The sequence below is a fragment of the Pteropus vampyrus genome, unplaced genomic scaffold (genome assembly GCF_000151845.1).
Source record: "Pteropus vampyrus isolate Shadow unplaced genomic scaffold, Pvam_2.0 Scaffold22, whole genome shotgun sequence".
In the NCBI taxonomy this organism is placed as follows: Eukaryota; Metazoa; Chordata; class Mammalia; order Chiroptera; family Pteropodidae; genus Pteropus; species Pteropus vampyrus.
In genome coordinates this window covers 2414685-2429629 of record NW_011888803.1, presented here as the reverse complement: position 1 = coordinate 2429629, position 14945 = coordinate 2414685, and positions in this window count along the sequence as shown.

Below are 14945 nucleotides of genomic sequence, written 5' to 3'. Positions count from 1 at the left end.
ACATTTGGGATATTCAAAGCCTGGGTCCAATATCAAGGAGCTGCTATATCAACAATAGGGGTCCAACTGTTAAATGAAAGAGATATCAATTTCTATTTTGTATAAGCCCTCATAACTTGAAGTCAATATTATAGCATTCCATATATAATTAATATATCAACAATTGCAGAAAGCTACTTTGCCTAAGGACCAATTTTCTAAATGCCAGTTTGTCAAATTTACCAAATGTATCTATTAACTGAAAACATTTTTTTACATTTTTAAAAAGTTGTCATAAAATTACAGTCCTCCAATAAAAGACTATGAGCAGCCAGGACTCTAAGCTCCCCAAACCTCAAGACTCCTCTGTCCCTACCTCCTCCCTGGCTGTCTGCTTCTTAGTCTCCCAACTCTCAAGAATAAACTGACACTGTATTTGACAGACTACTCATTCTCCAATAGAGGGTCCCTATCTCTGCCCTGGCTCATTTCAGCTGCAGCGGCATGATGATGAGGCAGAAACAAACTCAACATTCCTTTAAAAACTGTTATGAAGATGAAAACTCATCAATACCGAACATGAATTATCAAAAATTGATAAAAATTATTAAAAGTATTCATATGCTATCCAATATAAATTTGTATAAACTTTATAAATATTTAAAAGAAATACAAGCATTTAGTAAAAGATAAATTAGGAACTTGGTCATTTGATTCTTTGGTGAACAGGTATTCAAATATTTGATTTCAGGAACTTGGACTGGAATTTCTCCTTCTGGAAATCATGTATTGGCTTATTTGAGATCTACCCTCCTGCTAAGAACAAACAGAAAATCTGGACATATTATTTTTGTAAGAATCTACTTGAGGGCATCAGGAAGCTACCAGTAATAGATGCTTAAGAGAATGAAGACACAGGGAGGTTAGCCTGGAGTTTGGTACTGCTATTCCTCTTGAAACATTTGCTAACATAAAACCTGCAGCTGAGGGTCTGGAGGGACAAAAATGGAAATTCAGGGCCCACCAAGGAGGAGGGGTCCTGAAAAACAGTTAAAGCTTTCAAATGGGCCCTTGAAAGCATATACTTTAGAAGCAGAAGTAAAGCAGACCTGATCATTCCTGACCAAGACTGAAGGCTAGCTGCTATTCAGCTCAATCTTTGACTGAATTAAAGATATCTGCCCTTAATCTAACCGTTTCTCACAAATAAAAGTAAATTGTCTCTGAAGAAATAGATTATCCACAGCCTCAAATTATCTCTACAATTTTTCATAACTAGTGCTATAAAAGTAAAATTGTATCCCTCACAATTCATATGCTTAAAGCCTAACTCTCAGTACCTCAGAATGTGACTGTATTTATAGATAAGGCCTTTAAAAGGGTAATTAAGTTAAAACAAGGCCATTAGGGTGAAGCCTAATCCAATCTGACTGTTGTCCTTATAAGAAGATGAGATTAAGACAGAGAGACACCAGGGATGCACAGAGCAAAGACCATGTGAGGACACAGTGAGATGGCAGTTATCCTAATGCCAAGGATAGAGGTTTCAGGAGAAACCAAACCTGATGCCACCTTGATCTCAGATTTCTATCCTCCAGAACTGTGAGAACATTAATTTCTGCTGTTTAGGCCACCTAGTCTGTGGCAGTTTGTTATGACAACGTTAGCAATCTAGTACAAGTGCCCAGAAGTTAATTTTTAATAAGGAAGAAAAAGAACTGACCACAAACTAAAGGGAAAAAACCAACACAGAACAGACCAATAGAAAATCTGAAATTAGAAACCATATTTTGAAAGGATAATTATTAATATGTTCAGAAAGTAAAAAGAATAAAAAAAGAATAGTCATTCTAGCAATTTAAGGACAACAGTTGAAATTAACATGAGTTTAACAGCACATGAGACACATTTTAAGAGAAAATTTGTGGACCGTAAGATTAATCAGAAGAAAATATTCAGTCTGATCTAGAGAGAGACATATGGGCTTGGTGTAAAGGTATAACATACATGTAATTGGAGCTTCATGAGCAGAAGAGGAGAAAGAAATGGGCAGAACAAATAAATCATGAAAGATGAGCATTAAGAAATTATTGGATTTTTGCAACGCAGTGGTCACTGGTAACAAGAGCAGTTGGGTGAGATGATGAGAGCAAAAGTATGATTGGAGTGGGTTCAAAAAAAGAAAAAGACAACAGGTATCAGATACTATACGTATAGACAACTATCTCAAGCAGTCTTACTCTGGAGGAGCAGGGGAGAATGAGACAATGGCCAAAAAAGAAGTGGGAGCAAGAGAGGCATCTTTTTGTTTAGCTTTTGCTTTTTAAGGTGGAAGGAAAAAAATCAGCTCATCTCTGTGCTACTGGGAATCATCCAGTAAAAAAAAAAGGGAAAACTTCTCAAGTGATGTCTTAAGTAGGTGAAAAGAGATACAAACGCATGAGCAAAGGGAAGAGATTAGCCTTAGTTAGGAGCATATACATTTTACCCATACTAACATAGAGGACACAGAGCCTGTGTGCATAGATGTGTGTAGGTGGGTGGATGAAATATAAGCTGGGGGATGTTCTCTGCAGAATTCTTCTATTTTATTAGTAATATAGAAATAAAGTCAATACCTAAGTGTCAGGATGTAGGAGGAAATATTTGAAGTTTGATGAAAGAAGAGAAGTAATGAAATAATTGCTTAGGAAAATGGAAGAGAGTAGACTAGAGAAATAGGCTGTTATTGGTGAGCAGCATTGAAGATTCCAAATAAAGGGAGCCTACAAGGTATAGAGGGAGCAATAGTAATGTAGCTAAGATAAGAAGAAGGAAAGAACAAAAGAGTCATAATGGAAATTTATTATAAACTCTCCAATTAAAGCCTAATGCAATTCTTCAACAAAGTAATGCAATCAAGTATAATTAAATAATGCAAGACATTTCCAACACTCCTCTCCCCACTGTGGTTCTGGCTATCCCCAAGGTAAATTTTGATGAGAGGATGGGTTTTGTGGCTGAAACTGTAAAAAGTAGGCACTGCCATAGAACACTGGGCATCTGGAGAGAATCTAAGAGTTATAAAGGAAGGATAGGATTGCTGGAATGGAAGCAGACTACGGTTGACATTTGCCTACTTTGCAATTCCCAACATCAGACCAAGGATACTATTATCCAAGAAAAACAATTAATACAAAAAGGATCAAGAGGAAGAAGAGCAGAAGGAAGAAGAGGGGGAGGAAGAGAAAGCACAAGAGAAGGGAAGGAGGAGGACAAATAAGATAAACTCTCAAGTTCTCTTTAAACTTTAAGAGGAAACATGAGTTGTGAATGGAGAGAGGTCAATTCTTGAATGAGATAGCTCAATGAGTGTTGCTACAGATTTTTAAGAACAAGCAAACAATATGCCTGTTAAATTGTGGAGTTTTCAAAGTCCAGCAATTTACCAAAAAAAAAAAAAAAAGATAATTTGATCTTCCTTGAACTTCTCATGATTGAAATTTTTTCTGTAGTAAAAGAAACAAATGATTAATCATCAAACATCATCACAATAAAAAGTTTCTAAGGAATGGGCTAACCGGAACACTTTGGATTTGGTGGTTATTTCAAGATATTTTTCAAATATCTGTGGCTTTACCAAAACCAAAAAGTGTTTTGTGTTTTACCAAACTCAAAATAAGTTTTGCAAAGTACTTTTTTTACATGTAATTTTTTAAGTCATGTGTATTTTATGTGAAATTTAATTCATATGTTTCTGATTTATTTATACACAAGTAATTTTTTTTGGAAGAACTATTTGATGTCCACCAATACATATCATAAACTGTGAAACATTTTTAATAATCTTTTAAAGTTTTTCCTAGAAATAGGCAATTTTTTTCCTTGAATTTACTTACTGTTCTCCTTTTTCCTCAAACTTAGACCCCTAGAAGTAATTAAAATATAAAAGCTAGCAATCTTTTTTTGGGGGGGGGGCGTTAATTGCAAATGAAGGAAGTTCCATATTTTTCCTAGTAACATGAAGACAGAAAACTGGGGAGATTTTCTTGCTGATTCCTTACTCTTTCTTTTTGCTATCCTTTCATTTTCTTTTCTACATGTTATTAGTGAAAAAATATTATGTATATTTAATGGAAGAATTTAGTGCAAAGAATTTAATCTCCTAGAAAAAGTAGCAACTTTGGTAAAATCTGTGTAGCATAGACAAAGATAAACAATAATCAAATAAAGAAATAACCACACAGCACTATATTATTACAGATAAAGCTAAAACCAAAAAGACAGTAGGCAAAATTTTTAAAAAGCCATTTTTGATGGTTAGTTCTCTAAAATAAGATGTAATCAGGGGAGCTAATTAATATATTTTTATATATCCTTTACTACTCCATCCCTTCATCAATCTCTCTCTCTTTCACATACACACGCGCACACACACACACACGCACACCCCTTTTCAAATGCAACCTTAGAATTTAACATTTGACATTACAGTATCCTTTTTATCTTTATTACAGATCCTTTTTATCTTTTCTCCTGAATAACCCTGAAGAATTATGCAAACCATCTTTGATAGTTTGGAGAGGCTCTTTGTCTCTCTGTAATAAAAATACCAACAATAATAAAATTCATATATTTCATTTGAAGGTTTCATATTATATAATTACTTGTATTCCTACATTAATAGTTCACTCTTTTAATATTCTGTTCCTTTGATGAGAATCCTTCCTATTCCTATACTACTTGAGTTTAATTCCTTAACCTCCTATCCTTTTGCCTAAGTATTTCATACTTTTTTTTAAATAATATTTATTAGACATTTACTGTATACCAGGCATCCAACTTAAGGTTCTAGGGATATGGATGTAACCAAAACTGACAAAAATCTGTCCTTTTGGAGCTTATGTTCAAAAATGTCATCACAAAATTAACTAGATAGAAAGAAGAGGTAGTATTTAAATCACTTTAAATTAAATGTTGTATTTAAGGATGCTTAAGTGGATTAACTACAGCCTCACTGTTTGTAATCAAAAGTATTTCATTCATAAGCTCTTTACAATTTTGCCTGATATTTGTGCACCTTTCCTAATGTTTCCATCAAAAAAATTATGAATAAATATTAGGGCTAAAAACCATAGCCTTGACATCTCAATGAATATTAAATTTTGGCCTGTATACCATACCATTCTATCAGATCATGAAACTATTTAAAGAATTCCACTTATGAAGGCTTAGAGAACTAATTATCATCACAAGAACACAACATTCTCAAATAAGTGTCACTTTTACTTCATTACACAGTTCGGGTTATCAAATTTCCTCTAACTTAACCTCCATATGTGGATTTAGAAATATCTTGCCATTCAGAAAGCATAGCTTGCCTGCCGCATTCAGCTTATAAGAAGGTAATTAAGAAATTTACAAAACACTGTACTTTAAGGGGCATAAAAATACATTCCTCCCAGTATATTACTCAAAATAGATTTTAACAATAATATGCTTTTTGCTTAGAATTTCTGGCCTGAGATCCCTCCTATCACTTGTGTCATAGACCATTATCTAGTAAATGCACTATTTTGTAGTCATTAGGTACAGCAGCAGCAAGAGTGGAGGCTGTGGGGTCAGTCCAGATTAGAATACCATCTTGACCAATTTCTAGTTGTGTGTTATTGGCTGAGTCATTTTACCCTTGTTCAGATTTATAGGGCTGTGAGGATTTAATATACCAGATACTACTTATTATATCTCATTTAACACTCACAATAACCCTGTAATCATTCAATAAGTAACATCCCGTAATAATTTAATAGGTATTCTAGAGTTAAAGAAATAATTTAAATAAATATCTACCATAGTACTTGGTACATAATAAACACTCATAAGTTAAGTACCTTCCCCTACTGTGTGAGAATGCATAAAGTCCCTTGTATGCATAAGGAGAATAAAATATATATACAGCTATTTAGTTACTTAATACTTGTCTTAGGCTTAATGAACACCGTTCATCCTTTTTACAATCAGTTTGCATCACTAAGATGGCTGTGAAGTGTAGTTCCCTAACCTTCTGTTACCTCAGACTAGCTTTTTCTACTCTTTCACAAGTCAAAAACAGCAAGGTTTATTGTAAAGACTAAAAACAAATGAGCTTAGTCATCTCACATTCCAGTAGATTCCTTTCTTTTTTGTGGTGTCTCTTCAGGGAAAAAGGACTGTTCTTAAGAGTGCCATCTGCTTTAAGGAAAGGTGGGTGGGCTTATCGTCCCTTATATTCCCCTTTTTTTCCTCTCCTTTCAATAATTTTTATTGCTCATTTTGTTTAAAACATTAAGAAGGGTGACTGTCTACATTTTTTTTTTTTTTAATGTGAAGGGAAAATATACACAATAGCTTGGTTGGTTAGGACTGAAGAAAATACCCAGAGAGGAGACAAAAGGATCCTCCCCTGACCAACAGATGGGCTTTCCTGAAAGGGGCTAGATGAGCACTAATGAAAATGCCTTGTGTTATTTAATTGTCGCTCTTTGTACAACACTTGAATTCTTAGTCATTGACTTACAACATAAACAAATGCGCCCACTGAAGAATAAGAATGTTAGAACAAACAGCCAGGCAACAAGTCTATTTCGCTGTTTGCTCTGAAGTTCAAGTCTTGAGTAATGTTTCCACTCGAAGTTCCCTGACCCATGGGGACCACCTCATGGTTTCCTTTTACTGCAGATTTTTCTCCCTTTAATTGCAATACTCATGTATTAGGTTAAATGGTTTCTCTGATTATACTATCATATTTGTATTCTGTTTAAACTCCTGTTTGGCAACTTATTTGTATGCTTGGAAAACACTCTTTTTCTATAAAGATTTATCTTAATATTTATAAAATATTTTTATTTCTTAAGGCCCATATTAACTTCTAATTCATTAGTATAATGTAGGTCCTCTACCTTTATACTTACTTTATACTTGAGATTTCAAACTTGTTAATAATTTTAAAGTGAATTATTGACAGTGAGCAGGCTTCTGGCAACATATTTTCAAGTTTTAATCTTCATTAAGCTGTCCAATGGGTTACTGAATTGCTAATATATATTTATTGAAATTAAAGAAACAGTAAACTTCTATATGTGCATGGCACTATGCTAGGTTCTACAATACGATAATATGTTTCAGATTTAAACCAACTTAACTACAGCAAAATCTATGTATTATTATTACCAAAAATAATAGGATCTCCACAATTTACTTAAGAATATAATTGCATATAATGTCATAATTATTTCTCCCCTATGGTAATAGTTTTTAAACCCTTTAATATTCTAAAATCCTTTCTATTCCTGTAATATTTTAGTTGAAATGTTAATATCTCTGTGTCTAGGATATAAATTAATTTGTTAAACTAAACAGCAAAATGTGAATACAATCTTATATTTTTTAAAGTGGTGGCCCTATTTCCCACTTCTGAATATACTGTAATTAACTAAGTAGCTGTTTTCAACACTCAGTCATATTATTTTCTTCAATCAGCTGAGTGACTTGTTTTTACACTTAACACTAAATGGTCCAACAGTTTATTACCAATATGAAGCTCAGTCGTAAAATTTAAATCATCTTCATAGCAGGGTTCAGCTCTCTGGCAAAAGCAATAACCATATTAAAATTTTATAATTTATAGAAAACGAACTAGTTCTCCAAATGCACAGCCCTAAGCTTGTTTTATGAGATGACTATTTTAACTTCTTAATTTGAAAAATGAATTAATTGTTCAATTCTCCACATCACTTCATATAGACAAGGACCAATTCCTCCATCTGCATAATATGTGCTGTGCTATTGGCTGCTCACCTACCTAGGCATAGAGTGAAAATTTATGAGTTGGTGTTAAAAGCAATGAGTGGCTCTTATAAAAATATAATGTAAGTACCAAGTAACATTACATCACCAGAATAACAATTACTTGAGTAAACACAGCAAATGGAAAGAGACTTTGAGAACCTGCCACTGGATTTTATTCCCTCCCCTTATAGCCAAATTCACGCTGGCCCTCTTCTCCTATGTTTCCTGGTTCCAAACATTTTGTAAGACTCTACAAAGTTTCATAATTTTATGAGCTAAGCTGTCTGGTAGAATTCATTTTATGACTCTGGGCCAGGCTCATATTTTTATTTACAAAGTCTTCAGTCTTTTTTTTTTTTAACAGAGCTGTTATTTTTATTATAATGTTAAATATACACAAATACACAATTAAATGCCAAAGTGCCAAACAAATTTTTAAAGCAAAAAAAAATTATGCATTAAATGCAAACAAAACTAGAAAACAAATAAAATTATAATTAACAATTCTCATTTACTGTGATTGAGGATGGTGTTTTGAGGGAACTATAACACTGACTACTAACAGCAGAGGTTATTTTGAGTTCATCATGAAAATAATGCATGGTGCCAGCTGATGCGAAGTCTTTATTCTTAACAATTGGGCTATAAATTTCTTTTGGAATAAATTGTTTTGTTTACTGTTGCTTATGAGGAAAACTATAAAACCAAAACTATATTCTTTTTATTATGAGGATTAAAGCATACCAATTAAATTATTACAACAACAGATGCCAACATCAGACTAGAGCAAGATCCTGGAAATCAAAGCATGTTTTCCCCATTGCGATTCTGGGTCCAAACAACTGGCAGGGATCTGCAACATGCAGCTTCAATGCAGATGCAGAGAGAACACTGACATCATGAGAGATTCTCAATGCTACTGGAGCTATCATCTAACTTTAGACATAAATATTTGTTGAAACTGTCATGATCTCACTTGGCTCTTGCCCCACGGAAGTGAAAAAGGGGGGCCTTTGGAATTAAAACAAGGCTATAATACAAACATTTGTTAGCTCTTTATTTCTTTAGTTTTCATGCTGGGGAATAATATTCTTCACATAAAGACTGGTTGTTCTGAACATAAAATTCATAAGTTTATACTGATATAGAAGTTAGATGGATAGAAGGATAGATAGATAATAGATAGATAGATGATAGATAGTTTGACAAGAAAAGGGATGTCTAGATAGTCTCAAACTATGTTACAAAACATTTATTAATTACAAAGAATAAGTAATTACAAAGATAAGCTGGCAGATATCACCTTAACCAAATAATTAAAGTGAACAACATCAATAATGGGACAAATAGAAATCATGATGGGATACGAGAAGAATCTTGCACCACTTCTGTGATATTCCTGCCAAAGACACAGAAATCAATAATAAATAAAAACATACACTGAGGACATGCTACAAAAGAACTGCTCTATAATCTTCAAGATCATGAAGGTCAAAGAAAAAGTAAGGAAAGGTTGAAGGAGACTAAAGAGGCAGACATGACAGCTGAAGGTAATGTGAGATTTTGACCTGAATCCTTTTGCTGCAAAGGGCAAAGATAATTCAAGATAATTCATGAAACTTGCATGGTGTTTGAGTATAAGATGATAGTAAAGTATCAGTGTTAATTTCCTAATTTTGATGATTTTATTGTGGTTTGTTCGGAAAACACTGTCAGTAGTAGAAAATATACTAAATAAAGTATCCAAGGGTGATTGGACATAATGAAGGTAACTTGCTCTCAAATAATTCAAGAGAAAACGATTTTTTAGATTCTTTTTGAAATTTTTTCTGTAAATTTGACATTGCTTCAATGTACTTTTTAATAAATAAATACACTGACATAAATGCACTGAATTATAAGAACTTTAAATACATTATGGAAAGATAGCAGCACAATTATTAAAAAATTAAGTAACTGTATCTAATTGGGTAGGCCACGCCTTGAAAAAAGAAATGCATTGCTTAAGAGTCAACATCTTTTGAGCAGCAGGGAGTTTTTGCCTGTTTGGTTTTTGTTTGTTTTTCAGAGAACACTATTTCCTTAAAGGGCTGGTTATCTGCTTATCTCAAAGAGAATAACCTGGATACTACTATCCTTCATAGAGATGGCTGCCCACAAAGCAGAGAAATATTTACTTTCTTGGACTTCTTTCTGAGTTCTACACCAGTCACTTCAAATACTGTTAACACACCCTTTTGCCAAAATCAGCTCATTCACCAACTGTTCTTAATTAGCTATGGTCTAAATGGTGTTTGAGTTTTGCCCCCCTTCCGTTTTTAGAGATATAAGTTTCCAAAACAGTTATCTATTAGGTGGAAGTCGCATGCTTTTTGCTAAGCCTGAGGGTAAAGATTTTTTTTTTTCGGTTTGTGCTTGTTTTGGAAAGTTTGTAAACCCATTTAGTTCTTTCCGAAAATCGGATAGCCAAATAAATATAGGTGCCATTTTTGACAGCATAGTTATTAAAATACTGTATATTCTTCTGATTATTCTACTTGGTGTTGGCTTTCTGAAGAACTGCTACAGGAAACACATAAGATTATTGATGCCGTTCACATTATTTTAAAAAATAAAGGTACAAAGACACAAGAAAAGGCAGTTGGGTTTAACTAATTAAATATATTTAGAGAAAAGTATATTTAAATGTATGTGAGCAGATAGCTAACTTATTTACATGGGTTTTTCCAAAAAAAGTCTATCTTGTATTGCCAAGAAGTAGAGAATCCTCTCCTCACTATCCAATTATTTTTTTTATTTGAAATATATTATTGAATAAAAGGTAAAATAGTATAAAGACATCGTAAATGCAGTGAGGGGGGAATCCCTAAATTACAATGATCGTGTAGTCTTCATTTTAATGTTTGCTTTGGTATAATGAAAATCTCAACCTAATGTTGCATAAAAAATCATTTTTGCATTTAAATTTCCTTTCTTCTACACAAGCTTCATCTGTAATAAGGCACATGGAATTAGAATTTTTCACTAATTAACTTAGAAGAATGGTTTTTAGCTACCATTGCACATTCCAAACTTCATCTGCAAAATAGTTTGGTCTAGTGACACAAGGGGAAAATAATTAAACAGCTTTATTTCTTCAGAACTCCTAGACTGAGCAATAATGTTAAATAAGGAAATAAACTTCTCAGTTTATAAGGCTCCTCAGTATTCAGTGTGACTCTATAGTAACAAAAAAAAATCCATTTTTGTTTCAAAATGAAGCTTTTGTTCTTGTACACATTCTTTTTTTTAACTTGGAGTTTCTTCATTTGATTCTTTTGAGAAGATAAATGGATATAAAAATTTTTAGATACTTTAGGAGAACAAGTTATTTGCTCATTGGGCTCAATATATTGATCAATGACTCCATCTCTGCACACTGTGGAGACCAGTTCTTGCATGGAGTGTGCCCACAACACTCAGGCTGAGTTTTAGGCACAACAGACAAGCAGAATTTCAGGATATGGAGTCAAAGAGACCTGTGCTCTGAACCTATCTCTGCTACTTGCTGGCTGTGTGACCTTGTGCAAGTCATTTGACCTTCACTCCTCAGTTTTTCATCTGTAAAATGGAAAGAATAGCAGTACTTGCCTGGCACCATTGTTGTAAGGATTAAGAAATATAATGCATACAAATCTTTGCAAGGTTTGGGACATTATATGCACTGTAATGTATTTGCTATGTTTACTATCCTTTTATCTTACTCTGTCTACAGTCCAGAAAGCATCCACAGAAAACATAGAAACTGAATGATTCAAAATTTAAGCTCACTGGAATGTTTAAAATTTTATCATTTCTCTTCTTTTGGCGACTCATGATATAGCTAGCTTTATAAATTACAGCATTTCATATACTTATACATAAGATTTAAATATAAGATTTTTCCTATGTATGCATTTCTCACATTTAAAAAATATTTTCAAAAATTTTTTAAAATGATAAAATTCCATGTTTGGAAAGACTAGGAATAGCTTTAAAATGTAACTATTCAAAGTTTTTGAAAACTTTAAAATTACTGATGAGGAAAAAATTTTCTTAAGAAGGTTCAAAGAGGTATACTTTTCCATAATAAGAGCTAATTTTTTTATTCCACAAAATTTTATTTAATTAAGCATTATCAAGTACCTATGAAGTACCTACTGAGTAGGCATTAAGTGCCTACTTCAAGTAACTGTGCTTGATAAGGAGCAGATGGAAGCAGCTTCTGGCTTCCTCACAGAGCTCACTAATACCATTTAAATTGGATAGTTCATAGTCCTAGCACACATGATAGACAGGTCCTGGAATTTATCTTTTCAAACACATAGCTGTTTAAAAAAAAAATGAATAAATAAAACATTCAAATTCTATTTACAACTCTATTTTTCCTGAAGCTTTTTCCATGTGACTAAAACTACAACTTCTAAGGTCTGCACAGAGAATTGATTTAGCCTAACTTATTTTTATAAGAATCCAATGGTTGCGTCTGTACATTGACAAAGTAAATGATCTTTAAATTTTCAGTTTCAGCTAAGCTTATTGTTTGAAATCACATAAACTATCCTATAGGACAGTTTTTAAGATTAATGACATAATGTTTATACAACACCAAGTACAGTGTAAGAACACAATTAATGGTAGCTATTAGTATTATTATTTACAGCTATGGCAATAAAGAGAAAGATACATATTCACATGTTAGGCTGCATAGCATTAATCTTATACCTTGTGTGGACAGTATGCTTCACAGTGCAAATTTAACCCACGTAATAACAACCTTCACATTATAATTTTAAATATTTTTTAATTACTGAGAGACTGCTGGTCTGATTTTCTATACATTGATTTCTCATAACAATTCTGAAAGGTATATACCTTATTCATGTCATCATTTTACTAAAGAAAAAACTGAGGTCCCAAAGTGAAATACTCTTTCCAAGTTGACGTGGTTACTAAGTGGCAGAACCTAGATTCAAACCTAGACGTGTCTGACTCCAAAGTCTTTCCATTTCCATGATGTCTCTATTGGAAAACTTTCGTTAATAAAATTGAATTTATAAAATTGTTTTCCACACTGTTCTTTCTTTTTGAGTCTAGAATTTCTACAGACTCCAAAGAGATGTGTGAGATTTGCTAACCACTATTTCAACAAAACTATACACAACCCTACAGTTTGATTTTGTTACACAGAATAATTTTCCGATATCAGAAAAACCAAAGGTGCTTTTTCAAGTGACAAAAGCATCACCTGGACAGCTTAAAGTTTGGACTGATAACACATAGTTCCCTTTTCTCTCCCATTTTGTCTCTTATTTAACAAAAACCAAAAGACAAAATGCAGGAATTTCAGGTAGAGGTTATCTCACTGAAGTGAACACATCCACACTACCTTGTGATACCCGTCATCTTTTTGCATGGTTGAAAAGACTATGGCAACTTTAGAAACCAGACCACAACTAGGGAACAAACATGTTCCTATAGCAAATGGAGAGTATGAAATGTCTTTTCCTTCAAAACGTGAATACAGTCATGGCCAAAATTTCCATCGGCTTTCCTAATACATGTCAGCTTCTAGACTGACAAGGTATTTCTGCAAGGGAAACTTTGATGGATCAAAATTTTGTTCCCATTAGGAAGTCCAAGAGAGATGGAGAGGCAAGCTGAGTAGTTACTCCTGAAATAAATGAAAGTATATTCTTAGAGCAGGCAAGGAATGTTTGTGAAGTACAAAAATGAACAAGACTTGAAGTACTTTTTTTTAAGGCAGAAGATAAAATTAAACAAATTAATATGTTTTAATTATGATTTCATTTAAATTACATGATAGTAATTTTAGAGATAAGTATTCATTTGAATATTCTGAATCTCCCTCCAATCTAATTTCTCATTTTGTTTCTTAAGCAATTTTTTAAAGATACTTAATTTATTCACTGATGATATATATTTTGTTCAATCTCTTACCTAAATGCAGAATTTCTATTTTTAATCTGCTCAGTTCTCAGGAATCATAGTGAAATGGGGAAGAAAACCCCCAGAGTAATTTTGCCTGGTCACTCAACTCAGCCCCACAACCTCAAGCAGAGTTGATTGGGCCAAACACTTATCAATACAAATAAAACACTGCAAGAGACTTGGCAGGCCTTTGCGTGTTGTCTGAACATTTTCCACTAGGCAACGCCAGCTCCACCACCATTTAGCTACTCCTATTCTACTCGCAATCAAAACTTCAACATCTGGAAAAAATAACCATAATTTTTAACATGTTAGTCCTTAGAGGGCTCATGAGAGTAGAAAAAATAAGAATCCTTCCAGGATGTTTAAGTCACTTAGAAAGTTAAATGGTAAAAAAATAGTCTTTCTTACCCCTACATTTGTAATTAAAGAGGGAGGGCAAAAATTAAAATGCACAGGAAGCTGTCTTTTACTGGTATTTACAATGTCTTACAAATCTTATAGATTCTACTGGCCCTTGCCGCTTTAGCAGGGGTATTCTTCTGGTAAACTCTTCAATGCTAGCTTCAGAGTACTGTCATTTTTGTTTGTTAAATCCTCTGAATCGTGATTATAGATCATGGTGGTATCTTTACTAGGAAGCAGCAAGAGGCAGCAGAAAGAACAAAGGCTTTAGGGTCAGACAATCCTAGCTCTGCCACTTACTGGCTTTGTTACCCTGGGCAAATTACTGAACTCTCAGATCCTAGATTCCCTCATTTGTAACAGAGGGCTATTGGGATAGCAATTTTCTTGCAAATTCAAGAAGATTAAATGGAATACTCTACAATCTAGTGTATTACCAAAGATATAATAAATGTTCAATAATTATTGGTTGAAATAAAATTAAGTGAAAAATTTACATGTATCGGACCCTTAAAGCCCCTTGGGAAACAATGAAGAGGACTATGGTATAATGCTCAAGATTAATACACCAAGCATAACAAAGAGAAAGAAATACCCATCAAAATACTCTAAGAAACTCACTCTAAAGTAGGAGGATGCCAAAAGACTCAGATGCAGCCCTAACTTGATCACTGCTAGAGAGCAATGACTCTGAGTTTGCAGGAGTGAGGCCTGTCTAACATCCTTGAGGTACCTTTTGTGAACACACAATCTCATTCCCCATGAAAGAATATTTCCCAGTTCTA